The sequence below is a fragment of the Mobula hypostoma genome, chromosome 27 (genome assembly GCF_963921235.1).
Source record: "Mobula hypostoma chromosome 27, sMobHyp1.1, whole genome shotgun sequence".
Classification (NCBI taxonomy): Eukaryota; Metazoa; Chordata; class Chondrichthyes; order Myliobatiformes; family Myliobatidae; genus Mobula; species Mobula hypostoma.
In genome coordinates this window covers 11,804,682-11,825,307 of record NC_086123.1, presented here as the reverse complement: position 1 = coordinate 11,825,307, position 20,626 = coordinate 11,804,682, and the positions used below count along the sequence as shown (strand labels likewise).

At 38.4% G+C, this 20,626-nt stretch overlaps 1 long non-coding RNA gene across 2 annotated transcripts in view; it reads left to right on the top strand.

Annotated features, from left to right (window-relative positions):
• LOC134338351 (uncharacterized) overlaps window positions 1–20,070 on the top strand; it is a 28,605-nt gene extending 8,535 nt beyond the window's left edge. The window contains exons 3-4 of one of the 2 annotated variants that reach the window (XR_010016215.1): window positions 16,740–16,840; window positions 18,634–20,070. This is a non-coding gene — a long non-coding RNA (uncharacterized LOC134338351). The remainder of the gene's footprint in view (window positions 1–16,739; window positions 16,841–18,633) is intronic. The other variant, XR_010016214.1, reaches the window with a different exon arrangement.
• The last annotated feature ends 556 nt before the right edge of the window (window positions 20,071–20,626 follow it).

The following is a 20,626-nucleotide window of genomic DNA, read 5'->3' as shown; positions in this document are numbered from 1 at the left end:
GTAGCGTGGTGCACTGTTACACTGTCGTTTTGTACACTGGCGACAGCTTCAATCCTGGGAAAAGGTAAAGGATCTGGGCGATCACGGCGCTCATTATCTCATGTCTGAGCACATCTTTGAGAAGGATACATAATCAGCATCGGCACTCCACCGCGCTTGCACTCGTGGTTATGGCTTTCTTTCAGCGCGAATCAAACTTATTAAAGTGTTAATGCAGTTCCAGTGTAGTAGAGATGTTGCATTTCCCGTAATCTCCCTAGTATTAGCCAACTACCAATGTCTAGAGCTTCGGAAGATATTCTCAACGATTTGATGTGGTGGATTTTTAGCGAGGTTTTGCCCCCCAGAGATGTACAATGTTTCCGTCGGAGTTGTAATTAGACTTGGTGATAACGCACTGGAAGAGCTCTGAGGCAACGTTCCTTGCTTTATCACAACGTACGTTTATGGTATGAGAAGTTTCAGATAAATGCCCGTGGGAGGGCCAATTCCACCCGTGTATTTGTGACAAGGAGATGGGTGGGAGTGTTTGGAGAGGGTGGTAATGTGTAAGTACAGCAGGCACTGGGGGAAGGGTTGGGCATCGGGTGAATCGGGAAAGAGGGAACTATCCGGTCACCCATATGGACACATGATCCACGTGGCTTAAACGTTAAATTAATGAATATGTGATCTAAAAATTAGTAAGCTACAAGTAGTAATCCACAGGGAGTTATGTACATAATATCCAGCCTTTACATAAAATAATAACAATAGTCATCTAACAGAGAGTCTGTAATAACGAGAATTGTAAATAGTCAGGAAAATTCACCCTTAGATAAATAAACGGTGTCTTGGTAAAAAGAGCATTAAAATAGCTTAGTCGCTGGGATTTATTATGATAATCATTTCCTATACCTAACTGTGCCATAATATTGAACTATCTCAAATGTGGAAGAAGCAAAAGAAAGAAATGAAAACACCGTTTCTCTCGGAAAATTATGACGTTTGAAGCTACTTTCTTAGATTCCACTTCTATCATCAAATCGGAACTCAACTGTGTAAACAATCAAATGAAATGCAACAGAAATCAGTGAACACACTAATCCCTTTTGTTTGTAAAATGGATGCCCAGTTAAAAATAAGACATTATTGAGCTGTTGGATGGTAGCCCCGAAATACTATTATTCCTTAACACTTGCGACCCGGACAGCCGGAGCCCGAAGGGTAGTTTCTCTTTTATTTGGCTTAATAGATTCAGGGTTTATAAAAAAGTAGCAAAAAATGTAACCAACGTTACATTTGTAAGGAGGAATACAATGAGTTTTACTAGTGGTCATTAATATATCATTCCAGGTTTAAAGCGTGACTTGTTGGGCAATTTACGTTTGGGAGGGCAGTACTCTAAAATTTTGCCCTTAATACGTGGGAAACAGCTTCATTATCACTATTTGGGGTCTTTCACGTGATCAACGTGTTAAAAATGTAGTCGTTGTGCTACCAGTAATAAATGAGATTGGCTTCAGGTAGGGTGGAAATCAGGAATGTCAGCGAGATTTACACCTGTCCTATGGCTTAAATTGACAGAGCTATTGCTTTCAGAGATGACCACTGGTGCCAGTCTGTCTGGGACTCATCAGCCTTACTTTGTAAGTTTAAATGGACGAGATGATCAAAACGGCCTAACGACACGCGTATCGGTTTATCACCAGAAACTACGGCAGCGAAAGATAGACAAATATTTATGTTTAAATGCGTGTTATAATTGTTTTTGTGTTAGTTTGGCATGGATGAAGATTACTAAAGGGATGTAGCTAAACCATTATTACTAGTAAGAGAGAGTTTGTCTCGACAGCATCAGTAGTGATCTATGTTAAAGCTACCTCAAACAAATAACCCGTACAAAATCACCTAAAGATCAACTCATTGCACAGTTCAGTGACAGATATTAAGCAGACGCCAATGGAATCCTGTTCAACTACAGATCTAAGGAGTCGCATCTGTTGTGCGCGGTGTATACATTCCTATTTCGCAAGGGCTATTACCATCCCGCGAGGCTGTTGAAAACATTCATCATATTGGTCAAAGTGGAGACAGGCCATTTAGCCACCATATTCACACACAGGTAGCCTAATGGTTCTATTAGGCTAGATCAAACCGTTCCGGATCAGTAAGCGCACGAGGGGCTAGCAAAACTAATGTGCCATTGTCACCCGTCATTTAAGAAATTCAACTAAACACCACACGACATTGTACCATAAGTCTTTAACAAATATACTTTTGACCAGCCGTTGTAGCCGTAATCTCATAAAACGCCTTATATTTATCTAACTGCTTTATACCTTTGGAAACATTCCCTTCAAATATTTACCAAGGTGCTCATTCAAATTCGAAGACAGTTTGCTTTTCCATAAGAATGACTAAATGGTTGTTTTTCAATTAATGAGGTAACCTCATTCTATCTGATAAATATGTGAACGCTCCCCGAAACTCATTTCCAAGGATTTTCTACCGCCTTTCCCACTCGAATCAAACTAACGTGATCAGTAAAGAAAGCTGTTTTGGTGTTTTGCAGCGATAAAAATTTATGCCCTGCAGTACTTGGAAAGGCTACTTTTCTTGTAATGTCTCTTGTGCATCCACCTGTTCTTTCATTACTGATTTATATTTATGCTCAAACGATTTCATTGCTTTATTATTAAATTCAGTCCATCTTAAACATAACAGAATCTATTGGCTGGTGGTAACCCAGTAACAATGTTAATTAGTTTTTAAGGATAACTCGGTAAAAACAAACGCGTATTTTAACGGACGAAATTATTGGTTCAATTATGGTTTTCATTGTATATTTATTTGTTAATGATAATTTCAACTTAAACTATATTTTAGAAAGTATGCTCTTATAGACGTGAACAGTGATACGAATTCAGAATGCTTATTTATAATCTGTGATGCCAATTCTAAATTTCGCCTGTTGAATAATTTCCAAGTCCCCCCCCCCCTCTCTCTCTCTCTCTCTCTCTATATATATATATATATATATATTTCTATCTCTACCTCTCTCTATACAGAGCGAGGGGGGAAGAAAGGCTACTTCTATAAACTAGCCAGACAGATATATATTTTGTGACAAATACCCATGATACCAAACATGCCTATAAGAAGTACAGTAAAAGATTTAGGTAAACCACCAGAGGGAAGATGTTGTTCCATATAATTAATAGACATTTTGACCGGCAACTTAGAAGGTTTTATTTCTCATTTGTGTCTCTCCAATAGAAAGCATAAAAATCAGCGTTTAGTTTGGCTCTGGTTGAAATATGAATTTTGTTTCAAAAGAGAAAAAAGTATTTTCAGTATGTTACATATCGATTGTATAACTATCGATCTCACCATGACGGTAGCATGTGCTTCTAACTCAGCAACCATGGACGTCTGAAATAAATAATAGAGATCACTCTTCTGCCAAGATTGGATGTATTCGAAAGGGCAAAATATTGATAGGAGAGGTTTAGGTTGTTACTCAATCCTCGTTTGTTTACAAACCTTGGCAAATAAAAGCAGATATTCCCAGCTTTCAAACTTGTGGAATTTTAAGCAAAGTGTTACAAACGTATATGATAATAGAGTTCCGAAAAGAAGAGAAAAATATCCAATACTAATTTTCTACTGTTGTTAACTGATCCAAAGAAACTCATATCTTTCTGAGTGTTGCTTTGGTTTCAAAGGATTTTTTTTCAACTCGCTCTCAGCTGCAGCGGCAATTAATTGATATCAATACTTTAGCACCATTGCTGACTTCTAAACTTTCGGATATCTGGAATTCTTAATGAAATTGCCTTAAGGGGGGTCTTTAAAAGGAAAACCTTCCGCTGCATTCCGATAAACTCCTCTAAAAATGATGGATTCAATTGCTCCATCCTCACAATCAAGATCTGCGCGCGCGCGCGCGCACACACACACACACACACACACGCACGCACAGACACACACACACACACACACACACGGGAAGATGTCACATTCATGGCTTCTTCAAAGTTATGCAGTCTATTACTAATCTGCTACTTTATTCTTTGATAGCAGGAGTTATGTAACTGGTCAGCTGTTTCAATATTATTTGTCAGTCCAGCATTTTGCACAGTGCATTTAAAAAAAACAAAAATACAAGTACATGCCAAATTTCCTAAATGACTTTTTGATGCAGTTCCCTGTCTTACAGGGAAGATTACAGCTGTGACGAAAGTAACATTCAAATGTAATTCTTGGGCTAAATTATACCAGATATAAATATGCATATCTGTACAACAAATATGCAAAAGTTGCTCAGTTTGCCTGAAGCTGTTTCGGCTGGCTGCGCTCACAATTCGTGAATATACTTTCAATAAATTATTGTATTTCGCGTGTGCATAACCATCAAAAACGATTGATGAATTTTCTTCAAATAATTTAGAAATACTTCTCTCGTTTAGGTCCTTGCTGAAATTGCAAATCATAAGTTCCAATGGAATGAGTACTTCTGCAGCTCTATTTTCTAAATCATGTTTCTTTCATGTGAAGCTACCCAAGTCCCTTGCAGCGCTATCAGTTAATATTTTTACGTCAAGTTACGCATTTTGCTCAATTATTTGACTTCCAAATAACATTAAGACACCATCTTTATGCCGTAAATGTTTACTATAGTTTTCTATTTAGTATTGAAGGATTGTAAATGGGGTTTGAGAAGCGATAGCACTATAGTTTATTTAAGGCTACTCAGAATTTTATATCGACTATCTTTTTATACTGAATTGAACAACTGCATTGTGTTATTATACAAAAACACAACTTTTGAGCTACTACTTGTCGCAGCCGACCCCGCCCCAACAGAGTCCAATCAACGCACACCCGCAACTTGCTTCTATTACCCCCGCCTCCCAGCGCCAACCCCACATCTTCCCCCCTTCCCCACCGCGGGGAGTTGAAGAGAGACACTTGTCGCGAAGATAAGACAAGTGCACGTACAAGTTAACACACGCTTCACACTGTCCCACTAGATAAGTGACTCTAACATGTGGGAGGGATCAACCAAGACACTTCGACAACCAAGACACAAGCTTCGGCAGTTTGGAACATGATAAGGCAATTCCAACAGAACAAACTGAAGACCCACCGTTTAATCAGAGACTTATTACGTAGCATAATGATTTCAATCCTTTATTTGAAAACCAAGATCGAGTGCCGCAGTTCTATTTTTGTTCATAAATAAACTCAAATGTATAAAGAAACGCAATAATTGAATAATTGTGAGTGGAATTGTTGTAGTAAGCCTTTCAAATTTTATATTAAGTAGGGACAAACATTTTCAATATATTGGTATTATAAAACCTTTATACATCTGTTTCGTGGCTTTTTACCACGACAATACAACGGTTATCTAGTTTTCACTAAAGTTTAAACATTCACCGAAAACTGTAGGAGAGCATGTGAGAAAACTCATATTTTAATCAGTTTTTTTTGTGTTTAGGGCTTCCAGTTTTGAAAGTATTTAACAATTTAAGTGTAATAATCATTGTTTTGTACTCTAGCTTGGAGTTTACTGGCTAAATATTCATATTGGACACTGCTTAGGGAGAGCCCACGTGCGCGGTCACAACTATGGCTTTTCATCTATACAGATGACAACAATCAACGTCACGTAAACAAGAGGAATTCTGCAGATGCTGGACACATCAAAGTTGCTGGTGAACGCAGAAGGCCAGGCAGCATCTCTGGGAAGAGGTACAGTCGACGTTTCGGGCCGAGACCCTTCGTCAGGACTAACGTTAGTCCCGACGAAGGGTCTCGGCGCGAAACGTCGACTGTACCTCTTCCTAGAGATGCTGCCTGGCCTGCTGCGTTCAGAATCAACGTCACGACCAGCGTCGGTTGCAAATAAATATAGGTAAATTATGACAGGATCTGAACGCTTTCAAGAGTAAAAATACTTTACGAAATGCGACTGAATGAAAAAAAGAGGGCGTGAAGTGCTCTACTGAACGTGAGAGCTGTTTCATGTCCAGTAGAAAAGCGAAATCATCACGTTTGCTTTGAAGTGGATTTGGCTACCAATAAAACCGTATTAGATTATGCCTATTTGGAGACATGTCTCTCCAACGCACGTGATATTCCACAGTTTCGAGGAATCTTGAGGGAAGCCCCTGAATACGAAGGGGCCACTCTGAGATTTGCATTAAGTCCCCACTGCTTCCAACTAAAACTTAGCAAAATCACGGGTTGGATTCCACACTTAGCATCATATAGTGAATTGATATTAAATGCACAGCTTTGGCATGTACTGTGAGTAGCAGTTGGCTTTGGTCCCGGTGTGCCCCGCAGTGCATTGGTTGGCAGTGACCTGCACTGTAATTCACAGTTGGCTTTTGGGACACGTTGCTATCGCCTGTCTCGCCATGTTTACTTTAACATTTTGCAATTTCAGGCCTAATTTCTTGTATTCATGGCCACAGCCAGGAATCTCTCAGTAACAAGTTGCTGGAAAAAAAACATGAAAACCATAACTCTTAACTGGCATATTACACACTCAAACTAGATGGAACAGAAAATCAGAATCAGGTTTAATATCACCGGCGCTATGTCGTGAAACTTGTCTTTGCGGCAGCAGTACTATGCAATGCATAATAATAGACAAATAGTGAATTACAGTAAGCAAACATTAAATAGCTAAATTAAAAAAGTAGTGCAAAACAGAAATTAAAAAAAGTGGTGAGATAGTGTTCATAGGTTCAATGTCCATTCAGAAATCAGATGGCAGAGGGGAAGAAGCTACTCCAAAATCGTTGAGTGTGTGCCTTCAGGCTTCTGTACCTCCTTCCTGGTGGTAGGAATGAGAACAAGGCATGCCCTGGGCAATGGGGATCCTTAATGACGGACTCCGCCTTTCTGAGGCATCGTCGCTCCTTGAAGTTGTCCTGGATACTACGGAGGCTAGTGGCCATGTTGGAGCTGACTGATTTTACAAATCTCACTTCACGAATTTCTATCAAATTCATGGAAATAGTACTTCAACTTTAACGTGCAGTCAATTGGGAGGCGGGGATTTTTTGAGGGGAGGAGAAGAGGAAAAAAACACGCCAAGCTTGTAAAAGTTTCATGGAAAAAATAACTTTACGCAGCAAGGTGTCAAATATGTAAAGTAATATAAGTGTAAAATGCCCTCCTAGTGACCCTGATGCAAAGCTGTGGTATTTTAATACACTTCGTTCAAGTAATCGAATATTCGAACTGCCACTTAAGGGTTCGGCTAACGTTCAAATCATTTTTAAACCATACACAGATTTAATGGTCTCAGCGGAGAAAATATAATTTGACCGACCTTTGGGACTTCCCCGCCGTTGTCCCTCCCCCCTCCCACTTATAAGACACAGAGATAAAGGGAGAGGGCCAGACGGAGACAGGGTGTCAGACAGAGGGATAAACAGAGACACAGAGGAAGAAGTAGTTTTGATCAGTTTAAACGTAGTGAACATGTCGATATGCAGCAGTTCCTGGCTCCGAACTAATATACTGTCCAATCAATTATTAACTGGCAAACTGGCTCCATAGATTTTATTATCACTGGTCTTGGGGCCACAGTAACATTACATTCGAAGTCACAGAAGCAGTCATGTATTCCTCAGTCCTAATATAAAATACTATTCATTGAGAATACACGCTGTGTTTTATTAAGGGGTTACACATTCACCCCAGATTGGATAAACTTCGTGACACGACAGTTTTTGTTTAAGGTATTAGATGCCGTCCTTGGTGTAATTCAAGAACGGCCGAATTAGAAATTATTATTGCAATAAGCACGGTTGAAAGATGGAAACGTGCTTGCCATGGGTTTTGCGCTCAGGGATTTGACTTTGGCATTCGCTGTCTTTTCATGCAAGCATTCCGAGGGTAACCAGTGCAAGGCGGGATCACGTTACATCACCGATATCTTGACCAGTTGTTGATTACGTTGCCCGTCTAGCAAACCCGTTTAGGAAAGGCTGATACGCGTTCCTGCACATTGATCTCCGAGTCGCAATTTTATGATTTGTTTCTCCAACAACTGGCGATGTCGCATAAAAAAAGGAGACCCTCTGACTTGGATGAATGACCTTCTAGGTATCGCGGATGAGAAGCGCAAAACAGAAAGACGACCCGCCCCCCACCCCCCGCAACTCCTTCCCATCTATTCCTGTGCAGAAAGATGGCCTGATTGCGTTGAGTCACTGGCTTACATCTAATTTATTTCACTGAGCCAACTATTAAATTACTTATGCCATTCACTCAGTAAGACTGCATGGTTTAATAGGCGCGTATATTAGAGTACCGATACTCCAAAATCAATTTTGCATATTTTCGAGATCACACTTGTCTTTCACCTCTGAGATGTAATTTGTTTTGAATGGCGTTTCTGTGAACTATCATAGACACGCGCGGCTTTTTCGAATTTGTTTCGGCAACCTTGTTTCTATCACTCCGAGATCTATCATCCTTTTAACTTTTTAAGCCGGACGCAGCAGACTAAATCAGTAAGGCAGAAAGCTGGCTGCCGTGCGCCAAGAGCATCGGTCTGTTCCTATTAACCCAATCGCCCCAAGCAGTTTTGTGTTCAAGAGTAAGGGTAACATTGGAACAGTAGGGAAAACGTGGACTCGGGTCACATCAGGCTTGTTTGATCGTCCACGCTCGGGATGTGAAACGGAGGTCACACATTCGCATATCGAATGAGTTGTAGTGAACATAGCAACTGTTGGAGTTTCCGAGACATGTAATACCTTTCTTCTCTCCTCCCACGTTCTTCCCTGCCACGCCAGGTCCCCCTGTCTATGTCATGCTTTGGTAATATGACTGATTAATATTGCCGCGTAACACGATGCTGTCTACTCCCTAAACAAATCGCCTTGTTCACAGTCACTACACTAGGGAATCGCTTTGTGATATGGTACTGGATGGCTTTGTTACAAGAATCACCTCTGCGAATGGCTATATTTTAATACTGTAGTAAGTCGTGGCGTAAAAGATGGTAAGGCCCCCATAGCTTAGCATGTTATAGCACGAAGCGCAATCATTTCCCACTTGAATCTTCGTGCATGTGCTATTTCCCGTCAAAGATTGCATTACGGACTTCTGTAACCTAAAATCTCAACAATCAGTTTTAAAATATTAACACACCAAGAAAACCCTTCCTTGCAGATTGAACTTCGCATACAGTTCCAACAATTATTGCTTTCCTGTTTTCATACAAAGCTAATGACAGAATCTGTTTCCCATCACACAATGAATTATGTCTTAACATATCAGTTAAATTGTCTTGGACTATTGATTTACTGCTGTCGATTATATAAATTAATATAGAAATCTTGACTTGAAGTGTTAGCACGTGCTTATCTTGTCATGGAAGTAAAGGTTGACCAGTTAAAGGGACAGAGTTCCATTGCCATTTTGTGTAGCATATTAAAGCATGCATTGGCATAGTATTCGTTTTCCCGAAATTTTAATTGCTAATTGTGCTACGTTGCTTTTCCAGAAAGAGGAATATTTTCCGGGAAGGTTTTCCCGGGATCTACACACAAAGCAACTACAAAAGTAATTGTCTCACATGACCTCTAAACTCATACTTGGTGGGGGGAGGGGGGTGCGATTTACATTTTCCCGAAAAGCACTTCTGAAGCCAACCTTGTAGTAATGTTTACCCTAACGAGCAAGTAAAAGATCACTAAGCGCGAAAAATTAAATATTTTAGATGTATGTATGTGAAGTGGGGTCAAAAGTTCACTTTCCGGAGTAACATTAGCGTCTGAAGTTGAATTTGATACTTGGGAGAAGGGGGGAGGGTTATTAGCTTACCCGGGTATATGGGAGTCTTGCCTAAACACGCAAACGTTCCACGTTTTCTCTTCGGGATTGTTTAAATACGAAATAAAATGTCTTGCGAAGGGTACAAAAATACTTCGATAATGTTATTCTTTTCTCTCCGTGAAGCACTTCACTCACTGCAGCTGCTTGTTCAAACGAGCAAGGGGATAAAGCACGATTTTCTGTACTTACCTTTGAACTTGAAATTTTGCCTATATCTCAGATTTCGTCAGTCTGAATGTCCGATACAAAGCGGTGCCCGAGAATACGCAACGTGGAGTGAATTTTATAAACCTTTAGCAATGGCAAGAAACACAGGGGTGAAATAAGGGACTAGAAACGGCACCTGGAAAGCGCTGTGAGCAAGTTTGTCATGCGCCCCTGTTTCTGGATAAGCTCATCGTTTTCTATACATCCTGGGAGAAATTGTCAGCCTCAAAACACATCTGAAGTCGTTAGTCTGTGGTGTGATTGAACATATTAAACTAGCCTTTCTTAAACCTGAATCAAATTCACCAACATTTACTCAAGCATGCGGGCAGGAATTATCATATTTTTCTAGTATATTTTACGCAGTAAAGTAAAGAATGCTTGAATTCCGATTATTGCGCAATCGGCAGTCATGTTGACCGTTTGGTTGGTAAAGTTATTAACCCACACATTTATTTAGGAAGAGATAAATTTCCATCATAACTAATTAATCGTGTTATTATAAAATTCCTGACTGGTCTTTTTTTTAAAGAAAAAATTGTACGACAGGTGACTGATATTTGCAGTGTGTTGCAAATGAGTTTGCCGAGTGCGTGACATACAAAAGGAGCAGGATATATAACTCTGCATAGTATCATAGGAGGGGAATTTAGAATGAGAGATATATTCAAAAATACTGTAAGAGAATAAAGATGTTGTAAATAGATACAGTGAAAACGATATATAACTGGATGTACCCATTTCCCGGTGGTTACTAATATGTCATGTAATTTATTGTGACATTCCAACAAAACTAGCAAGAACTTCAATATTTACGTAAATTGCTATGTGGTCATATCGGTAAACAAGACTGAAATAGTTCCCTTTATCATAAATCGCCCCGTATTTTCACTTTTCTGTAGCAAGTAATGTCAATTGGATTTAGTTACAACAAAAAAGAGTTGATCATTGTATCGAATAGTAAGATTCGAAGCAGACCCTTCATCATTATGTAAGTTTTCATATCTCTCTTAAAGTTTCTAAATATAGATAGATTATTATTTGGCAAAATATGCATTGCTTTATAAAGCAAATAGTTTCTCGTGAGGCAATATACACATCCATAAATGGAAAATATAGAGTGAATTTTGTTTGTAAAACCTCTAAATATATTAAAGTTATTTTGTTTAGAATATGATAAAAATAAGACGATGAGTATTATACTTCCCTTGATATTTGTGTTTTACGACTTTTTATTGTGGGTAAATGTTACAGTTTCTCAGCTTCTTTCGCTCAAGGTCACTGTTCTTACCTACCACACCCCAAATGACTTTATTTTCCCGATCTTAGCAACACCACCTACTTCTAAATTCTAGACTTCTTTAGCTAAGTAATTCAAATAAGTCCTTGCGTTTTATGTTGTAACTATAATAATCTGATAATCCTTGTCAGATTTTTTCGGCCTGTTTGTATTTTTATTTTTTTCCCTGCATGCCATAAAATATTGCGTTATGCCTTAATTGCGCTCGGATTCTGCTTTCACGATTTTTATACCCGACAGTTCCGATATGGTTGAACTGTGAGTCATGTTGCCCTGTCCTGCCCTCATCAGCCAGGATCGAGGAGCAACATCTAGCGGGTGCAATTAAGAATTGCAATAGTTCATTTGTATTGCCCTACATCATCACTGGGGCTAAAATTTATTTAATTGGCCGCAGAAGCGGTTTGGACCGTTCTGAGGCGATTATAGTTGCGTTCTTACTTGCTTATAGTCGGGCCATGAGGTATGGCGTTGACCAAATTCAGTCGTGCTTCGAATAATGCCACATGGCGGAAGGTGGCTATAAGAAGGAGCGATAGTAAACGAGATAATTAGTAATATTTTCGGGCCCATTGTTAATATTTTAAAGTGGAATAATTAACAATATTGGTTTATACGGTAGATTGCCTCTGAGCTGCGCCTTTCACTGGTATACGTCGTCTCAAAGGGTTCTGTTGTCACATAAGCAGCGTTCAGCGTTGCAGGTATAAGAAACACATTAGCCATTTTGCACTCAGAAAGCTCCCACGTAACAAGGCAGGCTGTGCTCTTTGGAGGGATAAATATTGGCCAGCACATTCCCCTGGTCAGACTGGTGCCCTGGGGCCTTTTACCCTGGAACGCAGAGAGGTTTTATTTTTGAAACATCCCGCTAATATATATATATATACATATTATATAATAAAAGTTATTTGGAAATGCTGGAAATGACCGGTTGCATGCTAGCACACTAATGTTCTATTTCTCTCTCTCGAATTCGCAACTGCCTCCTCATTCTACCAACCCTGCCAAGTTTTTCAACGTAGGGAGGAAGAGCGTCAGCTGTCAATACAAGAGATACCGGGTCGAGGACAAGAGGGGACATTTGCCCCTGCGATATTGGCTTGATCTCACACACTTGCATTCAGCTCAGGTCTCTATCAAAGGGCGAATTCCTTGACTGCTACTCTCAGTCTGATTCTAACAACCCGTGCCTGCGAACGAGTGTGGGAAGGAATGACGTTCACACGTTCAGCGACGCATGGTTTATGCCACGCTACATGGTATAGCATTACTAAAGAAATGTCAAACGGCAGACACTCGGAACTCGAAATTTCTAGTTTGTTTGAAGTACACTTTATTTCAACTGTCCTAAATAATTTCAAGACACGGCCTCGCGGGAAAACTATAACACCAGGAAAATCTTAACCAATAAATATTTTAACTTTACGGAATGTCCATATATTGGAAAATTGACATAAAAATTTCTCCCGTTTTCACAATCTCCGCAATAACTGAGTGGTTGTAAAGGAAAGATATGGCGAAACTTATGCAAAATTATAGCGTGATCGCGTTCATTGGAAACCCAGAAAACGTATCGCAATCCTTCCAAGTTAGTTTAGAAACAGACTGAACCACTGAGGAGGAAGTGAATAACACTAGTGGTTAAATGGAAACAATGAATGGGATGGATACCAGCTCCAATTTTACAGTGGGCCGGTCGGTATCTGAAAGAGAAAGACTGCAGTTTTGTTTTGAGTCGGAGTTTACTCAATAGCGAAGGAAGGCCTCATTACCGGACTGTTAAATACATCATTCTTCCAACCTGTTACCTAATGGAGCTCTGCAACTTGTTAAGTCCAGCATTTGACTTGTGGAATTAATTTGTTTGATTTGAAATCATAAACTCCGGTATTCTGCTTCCGAGGTCAGCAAGCTGCTTGCTGTTTGACGGATACTGCTGTGTAAATTTTGCTTCACCTCATCTTCTTCGGTGAACCTGAAACGGAGAGGGAAAAAAAGGAGACATTTTTATTGGCAGAAAATATTAATGAATTCAGCGAAGGTGCAGGAATAAATTGCAGCTTTCCGCGACGGCGATTAGAATAGATTTTATTTTATGGTGATTTAGGAGTATTTTTGAGCCAATCTTGATACTGGGATTGCTAAAGTTAATAAAAACGGTTTTGTTATCTGATGGCTATCAACCTTATCAAGTATTGTGCTGCGGGTGCAAATGAATGGATGATTTGCACATTTAATTTATAACCGGTACCTTTGCAAATATTATTTTGCGGCATTGTCGCGCATTCATTATGCAGGGTCGTTCAGTGCACACTGCCACTCGTTGGCATAAGCCACTGGCTGCTTTAATATAACTTTTCATTGGCTCTTATCTGTGGTAAGGATTCACCTCCTGTGTTAAATAGAAATGCATTTCATCCGATTCGTGAAAGAGGCCTTTTTGTTCTGGTCCGGCAGAGTTTAGTTCGGGTTTGACACATTTCGTCGTTAGCAAAAGTGTTTTTGTCTTCCCACTTTTTTTGGGGGGGGAGTAATTCGATAAAAGAATATTCTTCAAGCAAGAAATAGTTTTCTGACGCCCCTTTTCTCCCTCCGACACACATTTCCTCGGGGATAATGTCGGGTATTGTTCTTCCCGACTGCTATAAATTTACACGACAGAGTTCAGCCTTTGATCGTGAGCATATCTGTACCCGGGTCTGACAGTTAAAAAAATGCAGACTTTTGGAGCTCATTTAAGTGTCATCAATAAACTCTCAATAAGGTCATTCAAACTGAAAATCCATTCTTTCTCCCCCTGGGCTGGAGATGGGCACCAGGCCGCACCGAAGGTAACGTGTCCGACTTCAGGTATTTGTTTAAAACGGGATAATCATCTGAAGCTCTCCCTACTTAATCGCGGTGCAACTCACTTTAATTTACACTGACCATCAGATATCGCGTTAAAAGGATTAATTTCCTGAACAGGTGTGGCTGTCCCGCTTAAAACTGAATTTTAGTACTAATCTACAAAGGATACAATTAAGAAATCACGGCTTTGTTGAATCAATGGAAAACAATATCAAAAGTAGTTTTAACGCGGCGGTGGTTATTTCGGGAACGAAGGCATTAATTGTAAAAAAAATACCTCATTAGGCTACCCACTCTATGAACTCTGCTCTGACCCACTCACTACGTCTTGTTGCTCAGACTACACTATCGTTGAATGATTAACATTCTTTTAGCCGCCTGATTCTCCTCAGTTAGAAACTCATCTCTAAACCCCGCTATATCTACCTTACTCCAATTCATTCTTTAGAATCCACCATTCGGCTACGCCTTCTGTATCTTATTTCTTCAGCACGGCTTTTATTTATTAAATTGAACTTCTGCAGAACGCCTAGTCCGCATCCTCGTACGATCAGCTTCACATCTTTGCCCAGTTTCAGGTACCGGTATTATTAATGCCGCAGGCAATACAAACTAGACTTTTGGTCTCTGACGCGAATCTATTAATGAAATACTACAACCTAATTTGGCCCGTACCCAGACTATGCGATCTCAGTCAAGGTTTAGAAATGTATGCTGATCACAAATTCTGGTTTTCCAAGTGCACTGACGAGATTACTTTTGTTGGATATTTGAACATTTCCTGAGGTAGCAACTCGTCGCACAACATAATGCTGTTCAAACCCGTTACCGGGTCTGTAAGAACCTGTCACTCCAAGCTCTTATTTTCATAGCGTTACCTGTTTTGGCAGACCATTTATGTCAGCCAACGATGTAGAATTTAAAGGCACCTACCGTTCCTGACAATTGGATATCAACTGTAAGATTTCATGCTCTTTCCAGACTGAGTCAGTTGCAACACATCACCAGACCTCCTAAGGCTGCATAATCAACTCGGACTCGTACATCTAAAAAAATTCCTATAATAAAGGAACAATGAGGACACATCCGAATCTATAATTATATACATACACTTCTCTCTGACTAGAGGCTTGTGTGGGCACTGTATATTCAAGAGACGATAACCTTTCAGGTCAGAACCAATTAACAGTTCACGAATCTCAAAAGGAATCACGAACAATAATCGTTTAATCAGAATTAATAGCACATGATACTACATGCCTGGTATGAGTTGGTTTAATCAAAGCCTTCTGATTAAGCAAATACACAAGCAAAACGTTTCCAAACCTAAAACATAAACACTACATTCTTCCTCTGGAATGTACTGCCTACATATAATTTGTGCTTTTTTTTTGTGTGTCACTGACCAGGGATTGGCCGTTACAAATTGCCTGTACTCAGCTCAAAATATCAAAATGACTTTTGAAATAATAAAATTTGTGTGGAAAAAAACTTTGTCCATGAAAATAATTACGATGTAATTAAAAAGATAAACGCAATTACAAAAAATATACATTGAAGTAAGTATACAAGTTTGCCAAATTAACATAAGCTATTTTCTTCAGAATATTAACACAAGATAAAAATAAATCAAACCCCTGAAACAAACAGCAATGGTATGAACATTTGAGCTTGTGTTAGATGGTGAATAAATATTGCTGAGGCGCAGGTAACATAATCCCCAAAACATGGTAAGTAAATAGTGTCCCAAGCAGTTACAACAGAATTTTAACAGTGCCTGATCATAGTTGAGGTATAACTGGTACTGAACATAAAATTGATTTCATTTATTTTCCTTGAGCAAATTTTGACAAATCTTATTTTCTAATGATGTTCGTTAAGTTAATTTAATCCAGCAGCACACCATTACTTTTTCAGTTTAGAAAAAAACAATTTCCTTCCTTCTTGATCCCCACATGTTTAGTGAAGTATATTTTTGAGAGACAATATCCCTTTTATGGTAGACTATCTTTTTTTTGCCATTGTGAAATCACAGTAACATTATATTTACACCGCTGTGCTACACACAGCAATAGAGGCAGCAGAATGCCTTGAATGGAAAGCAGCACTTAGTGCTCCTGGGAACTAATTTGAATATGTTGGTATGTCTTATAAATGGAAAACATAAACAAAAAAATAATAGTTTTGGTAGCAGCAAGCAGATAACATACCTACAGTCTGACAAATGGTGGAGAAATGCCAAGCATTGAAATATTGGTTGTAGTGATATATAGATGCATAGCACAGCCGCTGATGCTTCAGGGCATTTAGTTTCACACAGAAGAGCTTCAGGGATATTTCACTTGATGCCCCCCGGTCAATACTGTAGAAAACAACTAAGTAATGCACCACCTTAAGATTTATGTGAAGATTTCGTTACAAAAAGGACTTCACTGAACACGTCACCAGTGGCTTTGTGACTCTTAACTAGTTCGCAATTACATGATTTTATACTTGTTACAAAAGGGTTGTCTCCTTTGTTTTACAGAAACGAAAAAAAAAGGCGAAGGAAGTCAGAAACAGGAATGTGGAGATAACAGGCAGAAAATGTATGAGAACTGTATGGAGAAGCATGAACAAACATGAAAAGTAAGAGGAAAATAGAAAGTGGGATATAATAATTATGCATTGGCATGCCTGATGTCATTAAAGATAAATTAACAACATAAAATATCATTCTACCTGCTGAAGCTAGAAAGTGAAAATTTATATTTATGATAGAAGTAGAAATACTGTACATGTATACTGGTATAAAGTAAAGAATATTTTAAGGTTCCTACTTTTCACTATAAGTTAAACAAATCATCAGTGTAACAGCAAATTTTAATGCAGTCTTAAACAAATTGACACCTGCACTTCTAGGGTTTGTTGTATGGAACTGGCTGAACAAAATATAGGAACAGTGTGAAGCTTAAATATTTATTCCCAGTTTCAAGCAGGGGCAATCCAAAGAACTGTCATATTAAATAAGCTGAAAAAGTGACATAGCTATGAATTAGTATAAATGGCCTGCATGTGCTAAGATCAGGAGGTATTCACTAAGCTGCATGCAGTGCCTACCTAAATCCTTGCAGGGTAAACCTTATTTTATTAGGTCAGTTATTATGTCAGTTATTGGGAATGCAACATTGTATTTTGCAAAATCTGAGTTGTTTCAGTGCATAAGAATTTTTTTTTTCAAATCTGAAAAAATAATCTGATTAATATTGCACCAGTCCTATGCCAAGCAAAGCTGTGCATCTACTGCTCACAAAGCCAAGAGGAATATTTCAACGAATCAGTCCAAGAAGTAACTTTAAACGCTTGCCATGTTATGCATTACTACTGCAATAGAATGGATCATTAAATCTGTACTACTTCAGTAATTTCATGTGAATTATATGTATATCCAACTTCATGCATGTACAATCTAAACTGAACTATCATAGAGGTAGTAAGAGTACAGAGGCAAAACTAAAATTCACGCATTTAGTGAGTGGAATTTGCTTCTTAGTGATCACGGTTAATGTCCCAGCTTCTGAATGCAATTAAATCCTTATACTTTTCATTTTATGTGTTTATGAATCATTGCTTTCTTCCTTTTATGGTATGATATTTCATGAGTGTTTTCATGAAATGTTATGAGTTACTTTTGGCTTATGGTAGTTCTTGCTATGCTTCATATATAGAGAGTACAAGTTTTAAAAAAAGAGCAGAATTAATATCTCAGCTTGAATTACCTCTCCTTTATAAAGAACATATACACTGTATATGCCAACTTAAAGCAGTAGACCAAAGACATAATCAACTGTAGTCATGTATCAGGAAGTGACAAAATGGACTGACAAAAGTAGAGCTGTGGTGTATATGGATTATAAGGCATTTGACAAGGTTTCCCATGGTAGGCTGAAGGGTGATGTGGCATTGGTTCCAGGGAAACTTGTCTCTGTGGAATCAGAAGGCAGTGGGTGGTAGTAGATAGAGTCTACCAGGTCGTGACAAAGGGTTTTGACCCAAGACATTGACAGTTCCTCTCCTCTCAAAGATGCTGCTTGACCTGCAGAGTTCCTCCAGCAGGCTTTTTTTTGCAAGTTATTAACGTGTGTGCAATCTTCAGCTCAGAATTTTAAGCAAGTCAAAGTTCCAGTACCACAGCCTGTTAAGCAAATATTTTCAAGCTTGTATGTTAATTTCATTCTGCGATTGTTTAAAGGCATACCTCTTATATCTAGTAACTTGGTGCTAGACTTGTATAACACTATTCTCTAATATTTATGAAGGTGTCAACATCAAAATGTGTTGATTTCATCCCTTGAAGGAACTTAATGAACCAGATGGATTTGCAGAGTACTCTGTCACTTCTCCCCTTAGGTTCACTAAGATTATCTTCTTTTTATTTCCAGATTTGTTTAGTGACTTGAATTTAAATTCCCCGGTGTGCAGGTGGTGTTCAAACGCTTGTCCCTGGATCAATAGTCCCGGCGTCTGGATGCACGTCCTGTAACTTAACTATTATGCTATCACTAACTCATTCTCAAAGAAAAATCAAAATCACGATTTCCGGGTTGCGATCTATTTGGAAGGTCAACAGTTGGAGTGTCGAGAATTATTTTGCAATTTGCACTCTTCATATGTTTGACTTTTTAGGAACATTATGACTTAATGATTATAAAAATAGAACTTGAAGTACTGGCGTGAAAGATGTACCAGGAGCAATAAGAACATTGTAGTACAATGTAATATGACTAGTTATTAAATGTCAATGTATGTTATTAGGAGTTATTGCTATATATCATGAATCATTTGTAAAATGATTTTGTTTCAAATATAAATATTAAGTGTTAAATAATGTATCAAAGAGAACTTAACAAACATGATTGACTCTTTATATAACATGAACATGGTGAACTTTTGTTGAGGTTTGTGTTCCCAGCCGAACATACAATGCATTATTTAATACACTTGGAATAAGTATGGTTTTTGCCCTGACCTGAAATATCACAGACCACAGCAAAATTATAATACAAAAGCAAAGTTCTGTGAATGTTGCTTCAGAAACATAAACAGAAAACTTGAAATCTTCAACAGCTCTGTCTACTTGCATGGAGAGTAAAACAAAATTAAAGATGAATATTGTGATCTTTCATCAGAATGTTTTGATGAACTATCATTGATTTGAAATCTTATTACATCACAAATGTTGTCTGGACCTGTTAGAGTGATTTCTGGATTTAGCACATTTATATTGAGCAAATGACTTTGGCCACCTTATAAATTGTGGATTTAGTTTGGAGTGCAGCTCTGAACAATGTGTTTCTAAAAGCTGCAAATCCCAGACCAGACAATGCTGATTAAAATTCTTTTGGATATGTGTGGTATGGGTGTGAATTGGGAGATGTGAAGTTCATATGTAGTTTCAAAGAAAGCAATGTAGATACATTGTAAATATGGAATTGTCCTTTGATGTTTAGCACAAAAATTATTGAGTCTCACATTGGGCCAGCCAGATCTTTCAACTGAAAGCACCTCCATATGATGCCTGGTGTACCTTGTTTTGTTAAATAAAGAAGCTGCTTCATATCTACCAGTACCTTTCTCCAGTACTGACCAATAAAGCAACCTGACCAATTAAATATGGTCTATTTTTCCAGTCAATTTTTGCTTCTTGTTTGCTATGTAAAAGTGAAGCTTAAGAAATAAATATGTTTGAGCAACCACTAAATGTAATTATTCCTTGAGCTACAGAGAAGGAAGAAAAACAGTGCTGTTTAATTAGAATAAAGAATTTGTTAAATACTTAGAGGCTGGTTTACTATACAGTTTATTTCAGAGGTTAATCAGCTTGAAATTCAGAGTCACAGAGCCTGGAAAAAGGCCCTTTGGCCCAACAGGTCCATGAGGAAATTTGTTGTGTAGGTGTTCACAGCTTTGAAGGGGTTCTTATAGGTATAATATCTATTTATAAGTTTACAAATGTGCTATTAAACTGGAGTGATTGCAATTCACTGTTAAAAATATTGACAGATAGTGATTCCTTTTTAACCAAGTCTTCTTTCTAGCTATTGAATGACTGATACACTGTAAGTCTTCTGGGTTTCAAGTTTTGCAAAACCATTTGGTAGAGCAGGAGATGCTTTTCTTTTGTACTGGTTGGAAATAAAAAAACCTCTGTAGTGTATTTTTAAAAAATAATTGTTATTATAGAAGACCGTACCAAAGTCTGAAATGATGGAGACACTCAACATTAGACAAGAAAGAACCAATTAATATTTTGGGAGTAGATCCTTCTCTAGAAAATCAGTTCTAATTCTGATGATAGGACAACATCTGAATTATTTTTATTCCAGATTTGTAGCATCTATTTTTGGACTGATAATCTTGCGCATGTATACGTCC